Source organism: Pseudophryne corroboree, chromosome 6 (genome assembly GCF_028390025.1).
Source record: "Pseudophryne corroboree isolate aPseCor3 chromosome 6, aPseCor3.hap2, whole genome shotgun sequence".
Taxonomy (NCBI): Eukaryota; Metazoa; Chordata; class Amphibia; order Anura; family Myobatrachidae; genus Pseudophryne; species Pseudophryne corroboree.
This window is the reverse complement of record NC_086449.1, coordinates 157,633,293-157,656,480: the sequence shown is the minus strand read 5'-3', so window position 1 is coordinate 157,656,480 and position 23,188 is coordinate 157,633,293. Positions and strand designations below refer to the sequence as shown.

The following is a 23,188-nucleotide window of genomic DNA, read 5'->3' as shown; positions in this document are numbered from 1 at the left end:
GGCATGATGCCCTGGCCGCCGACTGCACCCACCTCTCCTGGGCCTGCCAGGGCGCCCAGGGCATGTGCCCCACTCGCCCTACCCTAGATACACCTCTGCAGTACTGTATGTTGATGTGTCAATGTGAATGAGAAAAAAATATGCCATTACAAGTCATTGTGCTATTGTAGTTACCATAATATAAATATCTGTTCTTTAACAGAGGGGATTTATATTTTAGGCTATGAGTATATACTATAACTGGTGTTTTGATATATAAATTTATACTGACAGGTGTTTTATTGTATTTGTTTTTTAATATGTGGCAATTTCCAACAAAATACTGATTGACAGTGCTTTTTTTGTATTTAAAAATTCTATTATGTCCTCATCACCATCTTCACGTGTACTGTGCAGCAGTGGAGGATGTAGTGGGGGACAATGAGGGTGATCACCCCTTCCCCCCCTTACACCTGCCTTGCACATTTATTTAAGAAGCCAGCGCTGGGTCAGCCAAATCCACTCATGTACAGTACTTCCGCTGCGGTTGCTACATTCCGGCAGCAACAGTCCGCAGAGCCAGAGAACACAAGAAAATACTACTATCGGAGATATGCTGGCAGTCTGGAGGAACAAAGAAAATAGTGTCCTCTCCACACTGTATCTACAGGCACAGAGTCCAAGCCACCCAGCACTGCACTTTAACATAGCCACACATCTCATGTCCTTCTGTCACCCACCAACCAGCCATACAATGATGTAGCCATTGTGATCAGCTAGCACTGCCTGCAGAGTTATGGCTACAGGGGCAGTAAGGTCTCAGGGTTACATTGTTCTCCCACACAGGCTCCATCAGATTTGGAACTGTCACCCAGAGCCGGCCACACTGAGGAGGGCACCGGGTAGTAGGAGTCAGACATAATTTCTGCTCCTTATTGGAACTGGCACCTTCCCTGACGCCAGAGACTGGACCCTTGGTGGTAGTAAGCCTTGATAAACAGCACTGCTGGGGCTGGGGGCATATGTGTATCTGGCACTGGGGGCATATGTGTATCTGGCACTGGGGACATATGTGTCCCTGGCACTGGGGGCATATGTGTACCTGGCACTGGGGGCATATGTGTACCTGGCACTGGGGGCATATGTGTATCTGTCACTGGAGGCATATTTTTCAATACTTGCTTCTTCTCATGATTTGAAAGCTCTTAGTGACATTTTTGAGTAAATCTATCTATCTATCTATATACATCTATCTATCTATATATATCTATATATATATATATATATATATATATATATATATATACACATAAAAGAAACAAGCCCGGCACTCTCCTTAATAGATGTATATGGCTGTGGTGCCCTCATAAAGAAACATGCAGTTCCTCAATATTAGAAATATGTAACAGGCGGCACTCAAACAGGCTCTTCAGTAGAAGTGAAGGTTAGTTTATTGTTCCAACAAAAAACTGACCTTCTTCACTTCTACTAAAGAGCCTGTTCCGTGTGTGTGTGTGTGTGTGTGTGTGTGTGTGTGTGTGTGTGTGTGTGTGTGTGTGTGTGTGTGATTGAATATTCTATGTTTTTTCCCTTCTTCAATATTGAAAATGGGAGGGGCATAACTAAGTGAGAGGAGCTATGAGTAGAGGGGAGGAGTCCGATTCTTAAACTCCCCCCTAAAAGTAAAGTCTAGATCCGCCACTGATGGTGTAGATGGTGCAGAAATGGTGGAAGGAGATGAAGGAGATTTCTCAGTGAGGATAGTGCGAGAAATGTAAGACTCGCACATAGCTAACATGGACACCCCTAGACTATCCTCAGGGACGTGTGACAGTTCTGAACACACAGTTTGTTCTACTGCATAGTAGCATAGTAACCAGGGCCGTAACTACGTGTGTGCCAAGGGGGCATGGCACACAGCGCAGTTGCCCTGGGGGCGCAACGGCCAGCGGCATGTAATGAGTCAAATTGACTCATTACATGCCGCCTCTGTGTGCGCCGTGCGCCACGCTGGAGGAAAGAGACCAGCGCCGGGTTCAAGGAGGAGGAGGGAGGGGGAGCAGTGAGCCGCAGCAGCGCTATTTGATTGGTAGTAAGCGCCGCTGCAGCATCCCCCTCTCCTTCTGTATTGGCTGCCCGGCGCTGCTATGGATGCTGGGATGCGGTTCCTTCATCCCAGCATCCACAGCAGCGCCAGGCAACCAATACAGAAGGAGAGGGGGATGCTGCAGCGGCGCTTACTACCAATCAAATAGCGCTGCTGCGGCTCCCTGCTCCCCCTCCCTCCTCCTCCTTCTCACCTCACACAGCCTGCACCGAGAGGGAGCTGCACGAGGAGCCTGTCAGCGGGGAGAAGGTAAGTATGTCTCTCTCTCTCTCTCTCTTTCTCTCTCTCTCTTTCTCTCTCAGGGGGACACCGTCTGCCGCAATGTGTAAAAAGGGGTCCTGGCTGCCGCAATGTATAAAAAGGGGGTCTGGCTGCCGCAATGTGTAAAAAGGGGGCCTGGCTGCCGCAATGTGTAAAATGGGGTCCTGGCTGCCGCAATGTGTAAAAAGGGGGACTGGCTGCCGCAATGTGTAAAATGGGGTCCTGGCTGCCGCAATGTGTAAAAAGGGGGACTGGCTGCCGTAATGTGTTAAAAGGGGGGGTCCTGGCTGCCGCAATGTGTAAAATGGGGTCCTGGCTGCCGCAATGTGTAAAAAGGGGTCCTGGCTGCCGCAATGTGTAAAAAGGGGGATTGGCTGCCGTAATGTGTAAAAAGGGGGGGTCCTGGCTGCCGCAGTGTGTAAAATGGGGTCCTGGCTGCCGCAATGTGTAAAATGGGGTCCTGGCTGCCGCAATGTGTAAAAAGGGGGACTGGCTGCCACAATGTATAAAAAGGGGGTCTGGCTGCCGCAATGTGTAAAAAGGGTGCCTGGCTGCCGCAATGTGTAAAAAGGGGGCCTGGCTGCCGCAATGTGTAAAGAGGGGGACTGGCTGCCGTAATGTGTAAAAAGGGGGACGCTGTCTGCTGTAATGTATAAAAGGGGCTCTACCTGGTGTAGTGGCGCTACTGTGCAGCGTAATTTGAATAATGTAGACTACTGCGCACCGTAGTATGAATTGCTGTTATTTTGTGGCCACGCCCCTTCCCCGTGAAGCCACACCCCTATAAAATTATTCCCGCGCCTGCGGCGCGCACTGCCCCTGTCTTACATGGGGGGGGGGGCGCCACTGTCGTTTCTTGCACACAGCGCTAAAATGGCTAGTTACGGCACTGATAGTAACATAGTATCTAAGGTTGAAAAAAGACAATTGTCCTTCGAGTTCAACCTATTTGTGGTCTCCTATGCGGGATTATTTTTTATAAAATTTTGACTGATGTTGATGACTGCCGTTACGTTTTACCCCTCTTTTTTATAATAACCATAGTGCATGACTATGCCCCGTATCCCTGGATATCCTTTTCCATTAGGAATCTATCTAACCCATTCTTAAAGGTGTTGACTGATTTGTCCATTACAACTCCCTCAGGCAGGGAATTCCAAACACGTATCGTCTTTACCGTAAAAAAGCCTTTACGCCGCATTGTGCGGAATCCCCTCTCCTCTAACCTGAGCGAGTGTCCACGAGTTCTCTGTGTTGATCTAACCAAAAACAGGTCCTGCGCAAGATCTGTATATTGTCCCCTTATATATTTGTATATGTTGATCATGTCCCCTCTTATTCTCCTCTTTTCCGGTGTAAACATGCCTAGTCTTGCAAGCCTTTCCTCGTATTCCAGCATCTCCATACCCTTAATTAGTTTGGTCGCCCGCCTATGAACCTTTTCTAGCTCCAGGAAATCCTTTTTGTAGTATGGTGCCCAGAATTGTACACAGTATTCAAGGTGTGGCCTCACAAGTGATTTATATAACGGGAGTATAATACTCTCGTCCATAGCATCAATTCCCCGTTTTATGCATGCTTATTAGCCTTCTTTGCTGCAGTCCTACTTTGGGTACTACTGCTTAGTTTGCTATCTATGAGGACACCTAAGTCCTTTTCCAGTACAGAATCCCCTAATTTTACCCCATTTAGTAGGTAGGTGTTATTTTTGTTCTTGTTACCACAGTGCATTACCTTACACTTGTCTGTATTGAAGTGCATTCTCCATTTCGCTGCCCAAGCTTTTAATTTAACTAAGTCATTCTGAAGTGACTCAGCATCCCCCTCCGCATTTATAACTTTACACAATTTGGTATCATCTGCAAAAATTTACACCATACTCTCTACACCTTCTGTTAGGTTGTTAATGAAAATATTGAAAATATTGAACAATAGTGGTCCTAATACTGAGCCTTGCGGCACACCACTTAATACTTTAGTCCAATTTGAAAAAGATCCATTAACCACAACGCGCTGCTCCCTATTATCTAACCAGTTTTTGACCCAAGTGCATATTGTGCTTTCTAGCCCTGTTTCTTGTAGCTTGTAGATAAGTCTCATGTGTGGTACAGTGTCGAATGCTTTGGCAAAATCTAAAAAGATTACATCCACCTCTTTACCTTGATCTAGATTTGTGCTTACTGTTTCATAAAATCCAAGTAAGTTGGTTTGACAGGATCTGTCCTTCATAAACCCATGTTGATTCCTTTTAATGACCTTATTGACTACAAGGAACTTCTGAATACTATCTCTTAGAATACCTTCCAATACTTTCCCCACTATAGATGTAAGATTAACTGGTCTATAATTACCTGGTTCAGCTTCACTTCCCTTTTTCAATATAGACACTGCTTCCGCTATACGCCAGTCTTTGGGAACCGTACCTGATATTACTGAATCCTCAAAGATCAAAAATAGTGATTTTGCAAGTTCAGAGTGAAGCTCCATTAGAACCCTTGGGTGAATACCATTGGGACCTGGTGATTTATTAATCTTTAAATGTTTTAATCAGTCACAGACTACCTCCTCGCTTAAATAAGTACCTATCAGTGGGATATTCTCATTATTGAGATTATGTGTTAGTCCCTGAATTGGATCTTCTCTAGTAAATACTGTTGAAAAAAACTCATTTAGTGTGTCCGCTATGTCATTATCATTTTTGCTTAAGACTCCCAACTTGTCTTTTAAAGGTCCTATACTCTCCTTCTTTAATCTCTTGCTATTAATGTATTTAAAGATTTTTGGGGGATTCACTTTGCTTTCTTTTGCTACTAGTTTTTCTGTTTCTACTTTAGCCGCTCTTATTTCTTTTTTGCATATTTTGTTACATTCCTTATAGTGCTGAAATGACTCTGCTTCCCCGTCAGATTTGTATTTTTTTAAATGCTCACCTTTTCTTGCCCATAAGTTCCTTTATATTTTTGTTAAGCCACATAGGTTTATGATTTTTATTCCTTTTTTTGCTGCTCGTAGGAATAAATTTGAGAGTATTTTTATCTAGCAGGAATTTTAGTACCTCCCATTTCTCCGTAGTATTTTTTCCTAAAAACAAACCTTCCCATTCAATATCCCTGAAAAATACCTTCATCTTTTCAAAATTCGCTTTGCTAAAGTTTAGAGTCCTAGTTGAGCCAGTATAGGGCTGTTTATGAAAACTGATATTGAATGTGACCATATTGTGGTCACTGTTTACTATGGGTTCCCCTACTATAATACCTGATACCAAATCCCCATTGTTTGTTAATACCAGGGCCAGTATTTACTAAAAATCTGAGTTTTGCCGATTTGTGTTTTTTTTTCTAAGTCCCAATCCGGGAATCCACTATGCAGAAAACTCTGCAGTGTCTAGTCTATTTGTAATGGTTTGATTGGCAAAGTTCAGAAATACGAATGAATAGACCATCGGTCAAACACGGCTGTTATTTCATACAATACGGGCATTCACTATTCATTCGTATTTGGGTGTTAGTCTCTGAGTGCTCAAGTGCAGGTCTGTTTTTTCCGATTCATTAAAAAAAGCAGCAAAAACATAGACCTGCTTTTTCCAGTCGAGTTTGGATAACCATGCACAGATCAGTGAGATCTGTGCATGGTTATCTATGGGAAAGGGTCTGTTTAGTGTAAAAATAGAAAAAAAAATTGCGTGGGGTCCCCCCTCCTAAGCATACCAGCCTCGGGCTCTTTGAGCCGGTCCTGGTTGACAAAATATGGGGAAAAAATTACAGGGGTTCCCCCATATTTCATCAACCAGCACCGGGCTCTGCGCCTGGTCCTGGTTCCAAAAATACGGGGGACAAAAAGCGTAGGGGTCCCCCGTATTTTTGAAACCAGCACCGGGCTCCACTAGCCAGGTACATAATGCCACACCCGGGGGACACTTTTATAGTGGTCTTTGCGGCCCTGGCATTACATACGCAACAAGTCACTCCTGGCCGGGGTACCCTGGAGGAGTGGGAACCCCTTAAATCAAGGGGTCCCCCCTCCAGCCACCCAAGGGACAGGGGTGAAGCCCGAGGCCCCCCCCCCCATCCAAGGGTGGCGGATGGGGGGCTGATAGCCATGTGTAAAAAATGTGAATATTGTTTTTAGTAGCAGTACTACAAGTCCCAGCAAGCCTCCCCCGCAAGCTGGTACTTGGAGAACCCTGAGTACCAGCATGCGGTGGAAAACCTGGCCCGCTGGTACCTGTAGTACTACTACTAAAAAAATACCCCCCAAAAAACAGGACACACACACCGTGAAAGTATAAGTTTATTACATACATGCACACCTCCATACATACATACATACATACTTACCTATGTTCCCACGAGGCTCGGTCCTCTTCTCCATGTAGAATCCTTGGGGGACCTGTGAAAAAAATTATACTCACATAATCCAGTGTAGATTGTGTCCAAAGTATAATCCACGTACTTGGCAAAACAAAAAAACGGAAACCCGACCACGCACTGAAAGGGGACCCATGTTTACACATGGGACCCCTTTCCCCGACTGCCAGGACCCCCCCTGACTCTTGTCAAAGAGGGTCCCTTCAGCCAATCAGGGAGCGCCACGTCGTGGCACTCTCCTGATTGGCTGTGTGCTCCTGTAGTGTCTGTGAGGCAGCACACGGCAGAGATACAATGTAGTGCCTATGCGCTCCATTGTAGCCAATGGTGGGAACTTTGCGGTCAGCGGTTGACCGAAAGTAACCTCACTGCTGACCGCAAAGTTCCCACCATTGGCTACAATGGAGCGCATAGGCGCTACATTGTATCTCTGCCGTGTGCTGCCTCACAGACACTACAGGAGCACACAGCCAATCAGGAGAGTGCCACGAAGTGGCGCTCCCTGATTGGCTGAAGGGACCCTCTTTGACAGGAATCATGGGGGGTCCTGGCATGGGACCCCTTTCAGTGCGTGGTCGGGTTTCCGTTTTTTTGTTTTGCCAAGTACGTGGATTATACTTTGGACACAATCTACACTGGATTATGTGAGTATAATTTTTTTCACAGGTCCCCCAAGGATTCTACATGGAGAAGAGGACCGAGCCTCGTGGGAACATAGGTAAGTATGTATGTATGGAGGTGTGCATGTATGTAATAAACTTATACTTTCACGGTGTGTGTGTCCTGTTTTTTGGGGGGTATTTTTTAGTAGAAGTACTACAGGTACCAGCGGGCCAGGTTTTCCACCGCATGCTGGTACTTGTGGTTCTCCAAGTACCAGCTTGCGGGGAGGCTTGCTGGGACTTGTAGTACTGCTACTAAAAACAATATTCACATTTTTTACACATGGCTATCAGCCCCCCATCCGCCGCCCTTGGATGGGGGGGACAGCCTCGGGCTTCACCCCTGGCCCTTGGGTGGCTGGAGGGGGGGACCCCTTGATTTAAGGGGTTCCCACTCCTCCAGGGTACCCCGGCCAGGGGTGACTAGTTGGGTATGTAATGCCAAGGCCGCAGGGACCACTATAAAAGTGTCCCCCAGCTGTGGCATTATGTACCTGGCTAGTGGAGCCCGGTGCTGGTTTCAAAAATACGGGGTACCCCTACGCATTTGTCCCCCGTATTTTTGGAACCAGGACCAGGCGCAGAGCCCGGTGCTGGTTGATGAAATATGGGGGAACCCCTGTCATTTTCCCCCCCATATTTTGTCAACCAGGACCGGCTCAAAGAGCCCGAGGCTGGTTGTGCTTAGGAGGGGGGACCGCACGCAATTTTTTTCTGATTTTTAACGACTTTAAACACCTTTTTAAGGTACACAATGAAGCCCTGCAGGGATCTCACAGATCCGGCCGGGATTACTTGTGTTTTGTCAGGCAGTGTTTTACTCATCACTCCAGTAAAACACTGCCTAACATTACGAATTACATCGACATCGGAAAATACGAATTGGGAAAAGTCGGCAGCTTAGTGAATGAACGTATCAGGATTCAAAAAGTTGCAGTAAAATGCACCCGATACCATTCGAGTTCAAACACCCTTCAAAATGGCAAAAACACGAATCTTTGTAAATATACCCCCAGGTCTAACATTGCATTGTACCTAGTTGGTTCCTCATTAGTTGAACTAAATAGTTATCATTAAGTGTGTTTAAAAACATATTGCCCCTAGCAGTATCACATGAATCGTTTTTCCAGTTTATCTCTGGATAGCTAAAATCTCCCATTACTACTATGTCTCCTACTCCTGCTGCTCTTTCAATTTGCTTTAGTAACAATTCCTCATCAGATACGTTAATACCAGGCGTCCTATAGCATACACCCAATACTAACTTTTTTATTCCTTTTTCCCCGCATGCAGTTTCTACCCATAATGTTTCTACAGTGTCTACAGTACCCTCCTGAATATCTTCCCGTATATCAGGTTTTAAAAACAGCTTTACGTAAAGACACACCCCTCCACCCTTTTTATTTAGTCTGTCTCTCCTAAACAGTGTATAGCCCTCTAGATTGACTGTCCAATCAATAGATTCGTCCCACCAAGTTTCAGTAATGCCTATAATATCATACGGTTTGCTTGCTGCAAGTATTTCTAGTTCGCCCTTTTTACCAGTAATGCTTCTAGCGTTTACATATATACAACTAAGATAAGTATTTTCCCTTGCGTTAGAGACATCTTTCACCTCATGTAGGAATGATGACCTGTAATCGTCATTGGTTAGTGCTTTGGTAAAATCTCTTTTAGTACCCATGTTAGTAACCTTACCACCTGCTGTTACCCTCCAACTTCTCCCCCATTTCGTTTACTACCGCCATCCCCACTATTCTCACTGCATGACCCGTAGTTTCTAGCTAAATCCTCCCCCCAGGCTCCTAGTTTAAAATCTCCTCCAACCTTCTAACCATCCTTCCCCCCAGCACCGCTGCCCCTCCTCAGTCAGGTGCAATCCATCACGACAAAAGAGATGGCGCCTGACTAGTGGTTTTCCATTTTTTGATACCTCTGAAGGTGAAAGCCTGAGTCTTTCCTTGCCACTGTGTGTGGTGAATGGCATGTTGGCAATTGTATCTTTTTTCTGCACCACACTTTGCCTTTAATAGTTTTTTTTTATCACCACTGTATATCTATTCTTTATTTAACTTAAACCCTCTATGCACTTGAGCATCTGTGTAAGTTGATGACATTGAAGGACTAGTATTGTCATCATGACTGGTGGCAGCAGCTGAAGCAATAGTATTTGATTGCTCTTCTCCAAAGTAATCATCCATTTTTACATTTGCAGATCACTGCGGTGATTCAAAGGGCTTTCACCTTTTATATGCATGTGACTAATAAACATACAGGGGTACGGTGCACCAGAACAATACAAAAAATAGAACAATAAATGTATTTTTAACTCACACTCTTGCAAATCAAAGGGATTTTATATGTACAGAAATAATAAATGAACAGGGTTATAGTGCACCAGAACAGTACAAACAATAGAACTATATATTTTTTTTACATGTTTTTTTCTTGCTTGCAGTTCGGCTCACAGTGCACAGAGTCAGACCGTTTTTTTATGTATGTGTACAAACACACTGAAGTACAGCGCACACAGGCTGTACAAACTTAAACTAGTCAATTGTTTAACTTTTTTTGTAACTGATAATACACACTGTAGAGATTATATGTGAATGCAGTGGGTGTGGTATGGCCTGTGGAGTAAGTGCAGCACCACTGTGTGACAGAAATAGACTGTGCAGGGACACAGTACAGAACTTGTGAATGGACACAGTACTTGTGGATGGACACAGCACAGCCACTTAATGGAGAGAACATAGCCACTTTGGATGGACAGAGAGAGCACATCCACTTGTATGGACAAAAGCACAGCCTGTTGTCTGCAGTCTGGGCACAGCTCTGCCACTTGAACCAGCAGAGCACAGCGCAGCACACAGCAGAACATCGGGCCCTTATAAAGAATCCAAAACCCACAACAATCCGACGCCAGACGGATGACGTTTTGCCTTGATTTTGAATCTGAGTCTTGCGAGATAACCCAAGCCGCAGCTCGAATATACTTGTATCCCATAAGTTGAGGGGGTTTGGATTTCCTAAAATATGAACCGCTCATCTCTAATGCTTCTTCTTCTTAGTATTATTATTATTATTATTAATAATAATAATAATAATTATCTACTGGTTTACTGAACAGTTACAATTTAATTGAGCGCAGAATTTAAATTAATATTTTTCCTTTATTTATATGATTTAAATAATATCAGCTGATGTATACAAGTGCATGATTATGAAAAAATATTTCAATTTATAAATATCATGTATCAATAACTTAAATCCATCTCAACAAATTAATTTAAGAAACTCTGTACACACATGAGATCTATAAAGGAATAGATATATGGTCTATTTCTATAGCATGTGAGCTAAAAAAAATCATTTTATGGATTTTTTTTTAAATTGCATTTAATACAAATAAGCAAACATTCATACATTTCATTACAAATAATAAACAATCTATAAATCTACATTGGTTATACAGTATGTTATCACCAAAAATGGTCTATTATATTAATTTAATTATTTAGGGAAATATACAAAAATATAAAATTGAACCATATTATACAGTAATTAAGTAAGATTAATAACCCCATCCTACCCAGACATTACTGAGTAATAGAGGCCTGACTGGAGGAGCTGGAAGCCTGAAGCTACTGCAAAGACATATTTTTATTACTCCGTAATATTCTCAAAAACATGAATGCAAACATTGCTCATTTCTCCTCCGTTTATTAATAATTTATTTACTAGCTTTTCTACCAATTCTTCACACGGGAGTTTCTGATTTTCACGTTTGTGAATATAAATTAGTGTAAAAAATGTGCTAAATATATAGAACTGTAAATTTGAGACATCATAATGTAAGTAAATATTAATCTATGGTTCTTGGCGTTACCCGAGGAGCACCCGTAGCAGATATGGTAAAAAGTGACAGGACCATTTTTGTAGTTTATTAAATTCTACACACTGGAGGTACAATCCACATTTGGATTCAATTGTCCATTTGGGCGTCTAATTACGTAGTTTTCCTACTTCCCACCTGAAGAATACCTATGTTAAATTACAGCTTCCTTACATATTGGGAAGTAAGAAAATGAGTGATGAGTCAGTGAGTAAGTCAGTGAGTGAGGGGTTCAGCATTTATATATATAGATTAAAGGGGGGTACACACGGAGAGATCCATGTTTAAAATCTAAGCAATCTGACTAGATTGCTTAGATGTTAAGCACAGATCTGCCGTGTGTATGCCCCCAGCTAAAGCCATGCGCGGCCCCAGGCATCGCTATCGCCGGTGCGAGATTGAGACTGCATGCAGGCTCAATCTAGCGGGTCGCTCACTTCACCGCTGTGTGAAGTAAGCGGCCCCCCGTCTGCCCGTCCCCTTGCTCAGCACATCGCGCTGTGCTGAGCCGGGGGAGAGATGTGTGCTGAGCGGTCTGTGTTAAGATCGCTCAGCACACATCTCCCCCGTCAGTACTGGCCTTAACAGTTATTATATAGTGCACACATTATCTGCTGTACTTTACAGTAAATATTTAGCCTGCAACATCAGTTGTAGCCTTGGAGCACCAATAGAAATTAGAGATTTGCGCAGATCCCACTGTTTTGGTTTTAGTTCTAATTCAGCACCATGATTTGGTTTTGGCAAAACCACCCTCAAATGTTTTGATTCGGACTCAGCTTTTGGTTTGCTTAAAATTCATTAAAAAACCCCGATATTGATTGATAAAAATCAATAATAACTGCTAAAATCATGTAATTTTTGCAATCTAAAACCCTAAATTTGGATTTACAATTCAAATTCTGAACCGTGGGGAAAATCCAAACCGGGACTCAGTTCAGAACGCCTCGGGAGATTCGGACCAGGTTTCAGTCCAGTTTAGATCTACAACATTTCGAGATAACCGAACTGCGCATCCCTAGTACAAAACCCACATAAAGGGAGTATACAAGCTTCACACAGTTGGTGGGAATTGAATCCAAGACCATAAAAGAAAAAAGAAAAAGAAAAGAAGAAGAATATATATATATATATATATATATATTTATTTATTAAAGAATGTTTTGTAACCAGTACAGCGCTTATAGACCTTTAGTGATAGTAATATTAGAAGTAGCGAGGGTTTCTATATCCAAATGTTTTCTTAGTGTAGTCGGCAGGAACCCCACAGACAGAGCCAGCCCTAACCAATATGATGCCCTAGGCAAGATTTTGGCTGGTGCCCCCTAGCGCCACAATTGGTTCCGCCTCTGACCTTGCACCTCTTTCCCAGAACCATCAGCCCTCACCCATAGCAGTCCTTAGTTTGGTATTTGTACCCCTTATATTTTAAATAGGAACAGTTTGCACATTTGGCGCACAGCCCAAAAAGGGGTGTGTTTTTGCTGGCAAGGGGCATGGCCACACAATAGTAACCCCAATTCCAATTACGCCACACAGTACTGCAACTTTATTCACATTTGATCATGCGATAGTGTCCATAATTCATATTACATCCCACAGTAGTATTACTTTACCTTATGAACATTACTCCTCACAGTAGAGCCCCTTATTCACAATACATCACACTGAATTGCTCCTTATTCACATTACACCACACCCTATTGCTCTTTATTCATATTAGACGACACAGTAGTGCTCTTTCTATACGCAACGCCACATAGTAGAGCACCGTATACACATAATGCCACACATTAGTAATGCATTTATACACATAATTCCACACAGTAATGCCCCTTACACATTATTAACGTCCTTATAAACATAATGCGCCTTACTCATTATGACAACCTTTATTAATGACCTTTTACACATAATGTTCCTTACATATATGCCGCCCTTATACACATAATGACACTCATAGTGCCCCCTACACATTTGCTGCACATTATTAGTGCCCCTATACACATAATGACACACATACAGTAGTACCCTGTTACACATATGCCGCACATTATTAATGCCCTTATACACATAATGAGACACATAGTGCCCCTTACACATATGTTGCACATTATTAATGCATTTTTACATGACACACATAATGCTCCTTACACATATTCCGAACACTACTGCACAACCAACCCACTCACATTCACACAGCACTCACACTGCCACTAACACTGTGACCTCTGCCTCTGCTTGGATACAGATGTGTCCTCATAAATTTTGCCTCAATGCTAACCTCGGGCACCTTTTTTATGAAAATGCATCTTATTTGCATTGCTATGTGGATAGGATGCACAAGCAGATTCTGCTGATTAAAATTATATGCAGCATTCCTATATATTGTGTGAGACTGTGGCTGTATCTGCATAAGAATGCTACACACAGAATATAGGCATATACCTGAATGGACCTCTTGGATAGATATGTGGGAATGTATATACAGAGGATAAAGTGAGCTGGAATGGGGCAGAACTGCGTTCCGTTAGTTCCAATTGGAGACGGAACGCAGTTCCGCCTCCTCCGGCTCACCTAACCCAGAATGTGAGCCGCATGGGGATGTCGGGTGCCCGCTGAGGTTGTGTTATCAGTGGGCGCCGGCACCTTCCCCTCAGCAGCAGCCGGAGCTCACTCTGAGCTCCGGTTTCCGCTGTGTGCGGCTGTGCATTGCTATGGGAGAGACATCATGACATCTCTACTATAGAGCCGAGTGCGGGTGGCCAGGTGGAGATCAGTGGTCCAGAAGCAGGAGTGGGAATGGTGAGTATTGTGTTTGTTTGTTTTTTGTGTGTGTGTGTGTAAAGCGGCGCTACTTGGGGGCAGCTACTATTGGTGGCAGCTGTACTGGGGGCATAACTACAGGGGGCATCTGTACTGGGGCAGCTTTTACTGGGGGCATAACTACAGCAGGACTAATAACAGGGGGCATCTGTACTGGGGGCAACTTCTGCTGGGGGCATAACTACAGGGTGCAGCTTTTACTGGGGGCATAACTACAGGGGGCATCTGTACTAGGGTCAGCTTCTACTGGGGGCATAACAACAGGGGGCATAACTACAGGGGGCATCTGTACTGGGGGGCATAACTACAGGAGGCAGCTTCTACTGGGTTCATAACTTACAGGGGCAGCTTCTACTGGGGGCATAACTACAGGGGGCAGCTTCTACTGGGGTCATAACTACAGGTGGCATCTGTACTGGGGGCAGCTTCTACTGGGGGGCATAACTATGGGAGGCATCTGTACTGGGGGAAGCTTTTACTGTGGGCATAACTACAGGGTGCAGCTTCTACGGGGGCAGCTTCTACGGGAGGCATCTGTACTGGGGACATCTGCACTGGGGGCAGCTGTACAGGGGGCAGCGCTACAGGGGGCAGCTCTACAGGGGGCAGCTCTACATAATTTAAATCGTGGATACCATTGGGTGACCATGCCCCTTTCTTTTTTGAGACCACGCCCCTTTTTTTGCGACGCACACCTACGGCGCGCACAATCCCTCTAGAGCATGGGGGGGGGGGGAGTTCCACCGCCTCTCCAGGATGACTTTAAGCACTGTGTGTGTGTGTGTGTGTGTGTGTGTGTGTGTGTGTGTGTGTGTGTGTGTATATATATATATATATATATATATATATATATATACATACACACATATTTTAGGATTTTTCACTATAGTAAAAGAGCACACTAAAAAAGTGAATATATGATTCACATTAAGAATATATTAGCTTTAAATATCATTGTTTATTCACAGAAAAAAAATCACTACCAATTAAATGTAAAGGTTGTTTGTGTTTGTGTCCCACCTCACAGAAAGTGATGTTCCTGCAATCTAAGAGGGAGGAAGGGACATCACAGACATGTTTCCATTCCACCGGCTGGAAGTGATGTCTTTGCACTCCAGGAGGAGGAAGTGACATTGGTAGCTAGCATTTCAGGAAATAGAACTGCTGTGCATGCAGAATGCTGTAACATATAAACATGTAAAAAGGATACGCATAATTCGTATGTATCACTGTTTATAAAAGGATGGGGAAAGTTGAAAAGAGATATAAATTATTTCAAAGGCGGTGAATTATGATGAATATGGGTGGAAAATCTGGGCCATAGTCTACTGTGTTTAATAACATACAATGGGAACCATCTTTCTCACCAAAAATGGTGGCCAATTAATTTGAATTCTTTTAATTTGTGGTTATAGTACTTTAATAATGAATGGGTTAAATTAAAATGATGTTACTAGAAGGACATTGTTAAACCATTAACAATTACTCTATTAAATGTTCAACTAATGGCGTTTTTGAAGTACTGTATTCAATAAATGGCTTTCAGCCATGTTTGTGCAGCCTTCACAAGGCCAATTGTAAAAGTCAGTTATGTGATGCCATTTTAGTACTAGAGTTTAAGATGTAATATTTAAGCACCACTAATGGAGATCAAAGCCACATCCATGATTAAACTGTCACATGTGAAACATGTTGGGGAGTGATTGAACCCTATTTGATTCACTGAAAATATTATGAATACTTACCTATACCTACCAGAATCTCTTGTACAAATTTGAGTGAGTTTGGATGACTGTGGCATGCAAATTAACAAGTTAATTTTTATTGTAATGGTTTTTAATCCATTGATTTATATAAATCTTACAAAATGAGTGGACTGTTGGCCTGTTGGCCAGTTTCGGTGCTTTTTGGTGTAATATGATTGGTACCCGGCAGAGCCATAACTAGACATTTTAGCACCAGGTAGAGTCGCCTTTTGCACAGTACGGCAGGTAGAGTCCCCTTAAAAACATTATGGCAGGTAAATTCCCCTTTTACACATTAGGCAGGTAGTGTTCCCTTTTACACATTAAGGCAGGTAGAGCTCACTTTTACACATTATGGCAGGTAGAGTCCTCCTTTTTACACATTATGGGAGGCAGAGTCCCCTTTTTACACATTAGAGCAGCAGAGTCCCCTTTTACACATTACGGCAGCAGAGTCCCCCTTCTACACATTAGGCAAGCAGAGTCCCCCTTTTAAACATTATAGCAGCAGTTTTCCCATTTTTATACTTTAGGCAGGCAGAGTCCCTCTTTTTACACATTAGGCAGGGGAGTCCCCCTTTTTACACTTTACGGCAGGCAGAGTCGCCATTTTAACATTATGACAGCAGAGTCCACCTTTTTACACATTAGGCAGGAAGAGTCCGAGAAAGAGAGAGATGGAGATGGGATATACTCACCTTTGACGAGGCAGCAGACCTCTCCTCTCTTCCTTCCCACCCTACGCTGCAGAGAATATCTCAAGACAAGGCAATACATTAAGTGTGTTTCAGGTATGCTATTATTCATGGTTATTCAATCTTGTCAAAAGCCTTTTCAGCGTCATGGTTAATTAAAATGTTATTTACAATTTTGTGAGTGTAAAAGCTGGTGATAGCAGCCAGAACAACCCTAATACCTTGCTCCGACTGCCTATGTTTAATAAAACCCAACTGCGCAGGTGATATAGGCCCTCATTCCGAGTTGTTCGCTCGCTAGCTACTTTTAGCAGAAATGCAAACGCAAAGCCGCCGCCCTCTGGGAGTGTTTCTTAGCATAGCAGAATTGCTAACGAAAGATTAGCAATTCTGCTATTAAGTATTTCCTTGCAGTTTTTGAGTAGCTCCAGATCTACTCCTAGATTGCGATCACCTCAGTCCGTTTAGTGCCTGGTTTGACGTCACAAACACACCCAGCGTCCGGCCAGCCACTCCCCCGTTTCTCCAGACACTCCTGCGTTTTTACATGGCACGCCTGCGTTTTTTAGCACACTCCCTGAAAACGGTCAGTTTCCGCCCAGAAACACCCACTTCCTGTCAATCACACTACAATCAGCAGAGCGATTGAAAAGCTTTGTTCGCCCGTGAGTAAAATAGCATAGTTTTGTGTGAAAATACTTAGCGCGTGCACCCTGCTGTGCATACGCATGCGCAGAACTGCCGGATTTTAGCCTATTAGCAATTCTGCTAAAAATAGCAGCGAGCGAACAACTCGGAATGAGGGCCATAATGCGAGAGAGACACGACTGCAGGCGAGTAGCCATTAGTTTAGTCAGAGCCTTGAAATCCTGATTAAGGAGTGAAATTGGCCTATAAGAGCTAGTCAAGGAAGGGTCCTTACCGGGTTTCGCTATGACAATAATCTTAGCTTTATTGAACCTGATTGGGGTCTATTTAGAGGTGAGGATGTGATTGTAGAGAGATGTGAGAGTGGGAGCTAAGTCTTCCCATAGCATTTTATAGAACTCAGCGCCAAAACCATCTGGGCCAGGACTCTTATTATTTGGCAGGCTTTTAATAGTGTCAATAACTTCCTCAGCTGTGATTGGGCCCTCTAGAAAGTCCCTCTCCTCTTGGGAGAGGTTGGGGAGATTAGCCTCATCGAGGAAAGAATGGCTCGCATCAGTTTCATCAGGGCCCTTTGCTATAGGGAGTGATAGAAGCGCATGGACTCAGCACAAATAGTATAAAGGTCTGAGACAATTTTCCCTGAAACATTAATGGTGCTGACCCACGTACGGGACTTGGGTCCTTTAATCAAATTAGCCAACAATCTGCCCGATTTGTTGCCCCATCTATGAAACCTATTCTGCTGATAATCATATGATAATTGAGCTCGTTTGAGCTTACGACAAGGAAAGTGTCGTAAATGTGTTTGGCTAAAAGATAAGCTTCCTTGTGGGCAGGGGTGTCGAGTCCTATATACCGCCGATAAGAGGAGGTGAGTGTCGCACTCAGTGTCTGTAATTGAGAAGAAAACTTTTTCCGTTTGGAGTGAGTGTAAGACATAATATGTCCAATAAAGACCGCCTTAGCAGCACCCCAAAACAGCAGTACATCTAAACTCTGGTTGCTATTATCTAAAGTGTAATAAAGCCAGGACTGTCTGAGGTGAAGAAGGAAATCAGTGGAATGGTGTAAGCCAGCATGTAGAAAAGTGATGAGGCAAAGTTAGTTGAATGTGTAAAGATATGGGAGCGTGGTCAGATATGATGATGTTAGCAATAGACATGAAGATAACCTTAGGAAAAAGGCAGGTAGAGGTAAAGATGTACTCAATGCGAGAGTGAGATGAGTGAGGGTGAGAATAGAAAGAGAAGTCCTTCTGAGTAGGGTGAAATATGCGCCACGGGTCGAGTAGGTCAAGTTGTGTGCAGAAGGAGGGCAGAAGATGACAAAGAGGAACAGGAGTGCGGGTACTCACTCTGGATCTGTATATGGATGAGTCAACTACCAGATTGAAGTCCCCGTCGAAAATCAAATTTTGGCCAACCCAAGTGAGGAGCTGCAAAAAAGGAGTCAGAGGAGACATGGGGAGCGTATATACAGTATTGTCAATAAACACATCTAGCAATATAAATTTGCCTTCAGGATCAAGGAACTTTCTATGGACATAGTATTGTAAGTTGGTATGGAAGAGAATAGCCACCCTTCTAGACTTAGAATGGTATGGGACTGAGATACATTCCCCAATCCAAGGGGCACGTAAGGAATTTCTAGGGTCCTCCAGCAAATGTGTTTCCTGAATAAACACAATATGGGGGACCATGCATTTCAAATGAGATACCACTTTCTTACGTTTAACTGGGTGGTTAAGCCCCTCCACGTTCCAGGATACAATACGAAGCAAACTATCACATGAATCTCCATCTACATGAGGTTGTGGGGAGGCAACAGACACCATACTAGCCTACACCTACAGCTGGAAACATCAAAGAAAATAAGAATAAGGTGAGATAGGATCTCCCCCCTTCCTGGTGAGCGGGGAGAGGACACCCCAGTAGAGGAAAGGGGCCCCGGCCTAGGCAGACACAACATAAACAAAATAACAGTAACAAAAACAGTAAACATATAGAAAAGGAACCATGAGTGTACATGTATCATACACATAATACTCTATATGTGAGACCCGACTATAGAAACGGGACAATAATGAAGCACAAGCAGGCAAGGCTAGTCAACAGTCAAGTGTCAGGTCGGGAAAAGTGCAGCTTCGCCTCATCGGGATCATCAAAAAACAGTGGCTTGCCATCTTCAAAGACTCGTAGGCGGGCTGGATAGAGAAGTCAGAACTTGACCTTAGTATCAAAGAGGTGCTTGCAGATGGAGGCAAACTCTCTGCGTTTAGTGGCCACGAGAGCAGAGAATCCTGAAAGATGAGGAGGCGGTCACCTTTATAAAATAAGCTGGTGGTTTTGCGATAAAGATCAAGGAGTTTCATTTTATCCGCATAGTTCAGGATCCTCATGATGACAGGGCGGGGGCGACCAGCATAATTCTTCCATTCCAGCCCGACCCTGTGGGCTTTCTCAATAACAAGTGAAAATCCGGGAAGTGAACAAGCCCGCAGGTCGGGTGAAACGCGTTTTCCACCTTTCTATCTGGGACCAGGGACACTAGGAGCATCACTCAGATCCTGTTAACCCCAACTGACCCAGGGACCTGGGCAGGGACCGGTATCTTTTTGTTTTATCCGACTCTCACACCAATTGTATTAATAACCATACTTGTAATACTCTGTATAATAATAATTATTACCCAAATGTACAGGGCATTCTAAATTGATATCCCTATGAAATCAACAAGTTTCAGGGATACTGATATATCCTATTGGATGTATCCCTTTGTTTTAGTGGCTGTCCATCCGAATATAAACAGCCCTGCATGGTTATCCATTTGTATGTGAGAATAGTGGTGCATTTGTGCACCCATCACTGTCTGTGTGCTTCTGCAATAGATTTGTAATGAAGGTGAATGTCAGAAGACTGAACATTCACACACGGGATTACTTTTCCTGGAGGGGATATCTAAATATTGCCTGAGTCAAAACAGGGCTTAGGGACATCGTTACTTTCTGGGCCTAACCTTCTCAGTGGCTGTTCATCACAATGCTAACAGCCCTACCGTGTGATTTAATTGGTGTTTTGCCTGCACATAGGAACACTTGATACAAGTGAGCACCTACCCCTGTCTGTTTACCTTGGCAAGTGATTTGTATTGAAAGTAGCCTGTCAGAATATTGAATTTTTACACACTCCAAGGAGAATATATATATTTTTTCAGTCTAACACAGTATTCAAACTGCTAGAGTGTGCCGCTAATATATAATCTGACGACAGTGCCTGCATAAAGACTTGGGCATATATCTGTTTCAGTTCTACCTTTGATCCTGTGTAATCTATTTTTTCCTATATCTGCAGACTCTCATCTATGATCCACAGGTTAATCATGTGCCTAACGTAGACAGCAGATCTGCCACTTGCCTCTTCCTCTCTTTAAATCTTTACTAGGTGCACTCTCATTGGTGAGTCGACCAATTCGTGTCCAATAATTACTACCATACCCCACCGATAGAGCCCGATCTCGTCCGATCTTGGAAGCAAAACGGTGGTGGGCTGGGTCAGTATCTGCGAGGGGGACCCCCAGAGAATACCTGGTGTTGTAATTTGTGACTCATCTCGACCGTAAACCAACAGCAGGATCACCACATTCTTTTTTACCCTTTTTTTCCATTTGGTCTTTCTCCCCCCTTTCCTTCCCCTTCTCTTATCCCTTTCCTCCCCTTCCTCCACCTTCCCCCGCAATTCAACCTTGTTTTCCGTGGCTAGATTTCCTCCATATCCAGGATATTCCTAAAGCCCGTTATATACAATCACAAAGCATTACACACAGACACCTCCCCATGCATATGTAACTTACTAAGATTCATATGTGTGATACCGGTCCGATCATTTTTGACCCATTGAGGTCCTATTAAAACAAGCTTTGCTTGTGCTGGTTGGAGAGGATTTGGGTGTAGAACCCTAGTGTCTACACCTCCCTACAAGTCTATAAGGATAGACTAACCAGAATATTTCCAATTTTAACAAAAAATTATTTTTTCATTGTATAACCCTATACCTACATTGGTATTCTTCTTTTTCAACAATTAACTGTGGTGGAACATGAGAGTGTGGATTTATCTTAAAATGATTACCTAATAAAAGTTAAGTTTTAATAATTAGCTATATAACTACATAAAAACAAGAGTGCACCCACACAAGAGTCTTCTGCAATTCCTTTTTTCTCCAAATATTCCCTGACTCTGGGTGCACCACCAGGTATAACCATTAAGGAATTTTTTCCTGTACATCGATAAGATTCTGGTACCTTACGATAATGTTTGAACCTGACTAGTGCGGAATCACACCTTTTTTGTTCTATTATATATGGAGCAGGTTGGAGACAAAAACAGGTCCCAAACATGGAGAGAAGGCTGCACTGCAGACCCCAGGCAGAGTCAGGCAGTTTGCAGTCTGAAACGCGGCCCTTCCAGGACCTCCGCGCCAGTGCAGCACCCACGGCAGGGACTGCCAGGAAATTGAGGCTGAAGTTGCGGCAGTAGGCCTCAGCCCGTGCTCGTGCTCCAGGCGGCTCTCCTGGCCTACGAGTGGGTGTACAGTATGTCCTCCCTGGCTGGCAGAGAGTGCAGGCGGGCTATAGGGAGGTGGGGGGTGACACTCTAAATGCTCCTGGCAAGCGGTGATAGCGGGTGCCCAACCACCATGCGTCCTGCTCCCTCTCCTGCTAGAATACGGCCCCCAATGATTTTTCTTAAAAATAACAATTCTAGGAAAAACCAGACTTTCCCAGAATTTCCCGCTCTCAATTGAATTCCCCCCTTAGTGTTAGAGTACAACTGTCCAGATAGGGAAGACTTTGGTGCAGTTGCAATATTTGAAACTAACATTCTCTGATTTTATACAGAATGGAGTTTGAGCATTTATAGTATACAGTATATGGTCAGTAATATAATTAAACACCAAAAGTACTGGTGCTAGGGGACAGAGATATTATCAATCAGATAGAAAACATGGTTTATACGCCCCAAAAAAAAAGAAGTAGGTATATAGAAAATATAATTAGAGTTTCATGGTCCTATGTACAGTACTAAGCCTTGGAGAGTGATAAAGTAGAGAGAGAGAGAGAGATAGATAAAGTACTAACCAATCAGCTCCTAACTGTCATACTTCAAACGCAGCCTGTAACAGGGCACTTAGGAGCTGATCGGCTGGTACTTTATCACACCACATTATCTCTCTCCAAGGCTTAGTACATAGGCCCCTTAATGCATTATTAAATAGTATACTTGAGTTGTAGACTCTCATAAATTGACAATAAATAACAATAAAAACCACAACAATTTCACATAAGAAAAATACACAAATAAGTGATGACATAAAAAATGACAATTACATTTAGTAAAATATAAGGACTAAGACGCCTTCTATAAGCAAAGAAATGCAGTGTGCATACTGTAGGTCCACGTGTCTCTTGTCTGCTAGTAAGATATACTGTACAGTAATAATTAGAGATGTGCGCTGGCCCAAATCTTGGGTATTGGGTTTTGGTTTTGGATCTGTATTGGTTTTGCCAAAACCGCCCTTGCGGGTTTTGATTTTGGATCTATATTTTACAAAAACAAAATCATTAAACAGCTAAAATTACAGAATGTTGGCTGTTTTTGTTCCTATAGTATTATTTACCTCAATAACATTCATTTCCAGTCAATTTTGACCACCTCACAATATTGCTTTCATCCAGAGTCGGATCTTGCAGGTTTTGGATTCCATATAAGGGAGCTGCAGCCGGGACTTAGCGCAATTCCACTCCCTTTCTGCCAGAATGTCTGCAATAAAGTCTAAATATGTTTAATTAATACAAAAATTAGTTGTGTATATTGGTCAAAAACTAGAGATGAGCGGGTTCAGTTCTCAGAGAACCGAACCCCCCCGGACTTCACGTCACGAGCCCGGATCCGAGTCTGGCTCGGGTTTTCCCATCTGACTCAGAAACCAGAACGAGGCAAAA

The 23,188-nt window shown here is 43.4% G+C and overlaps 1 pseudogene; it reads left to right on the top strand.

The window, feature by feature from the left end:
* The first annotated feature begins 20,667 nt into the window (after positions 1-20,667).
* On the top strand, positions 20,668-20,786 carry LOC134937482 (5S ribosomal RNA; annotated as a pseudogene).
* Positions 20,787-23,188: the final 2,402 nt, after the last annotated feature.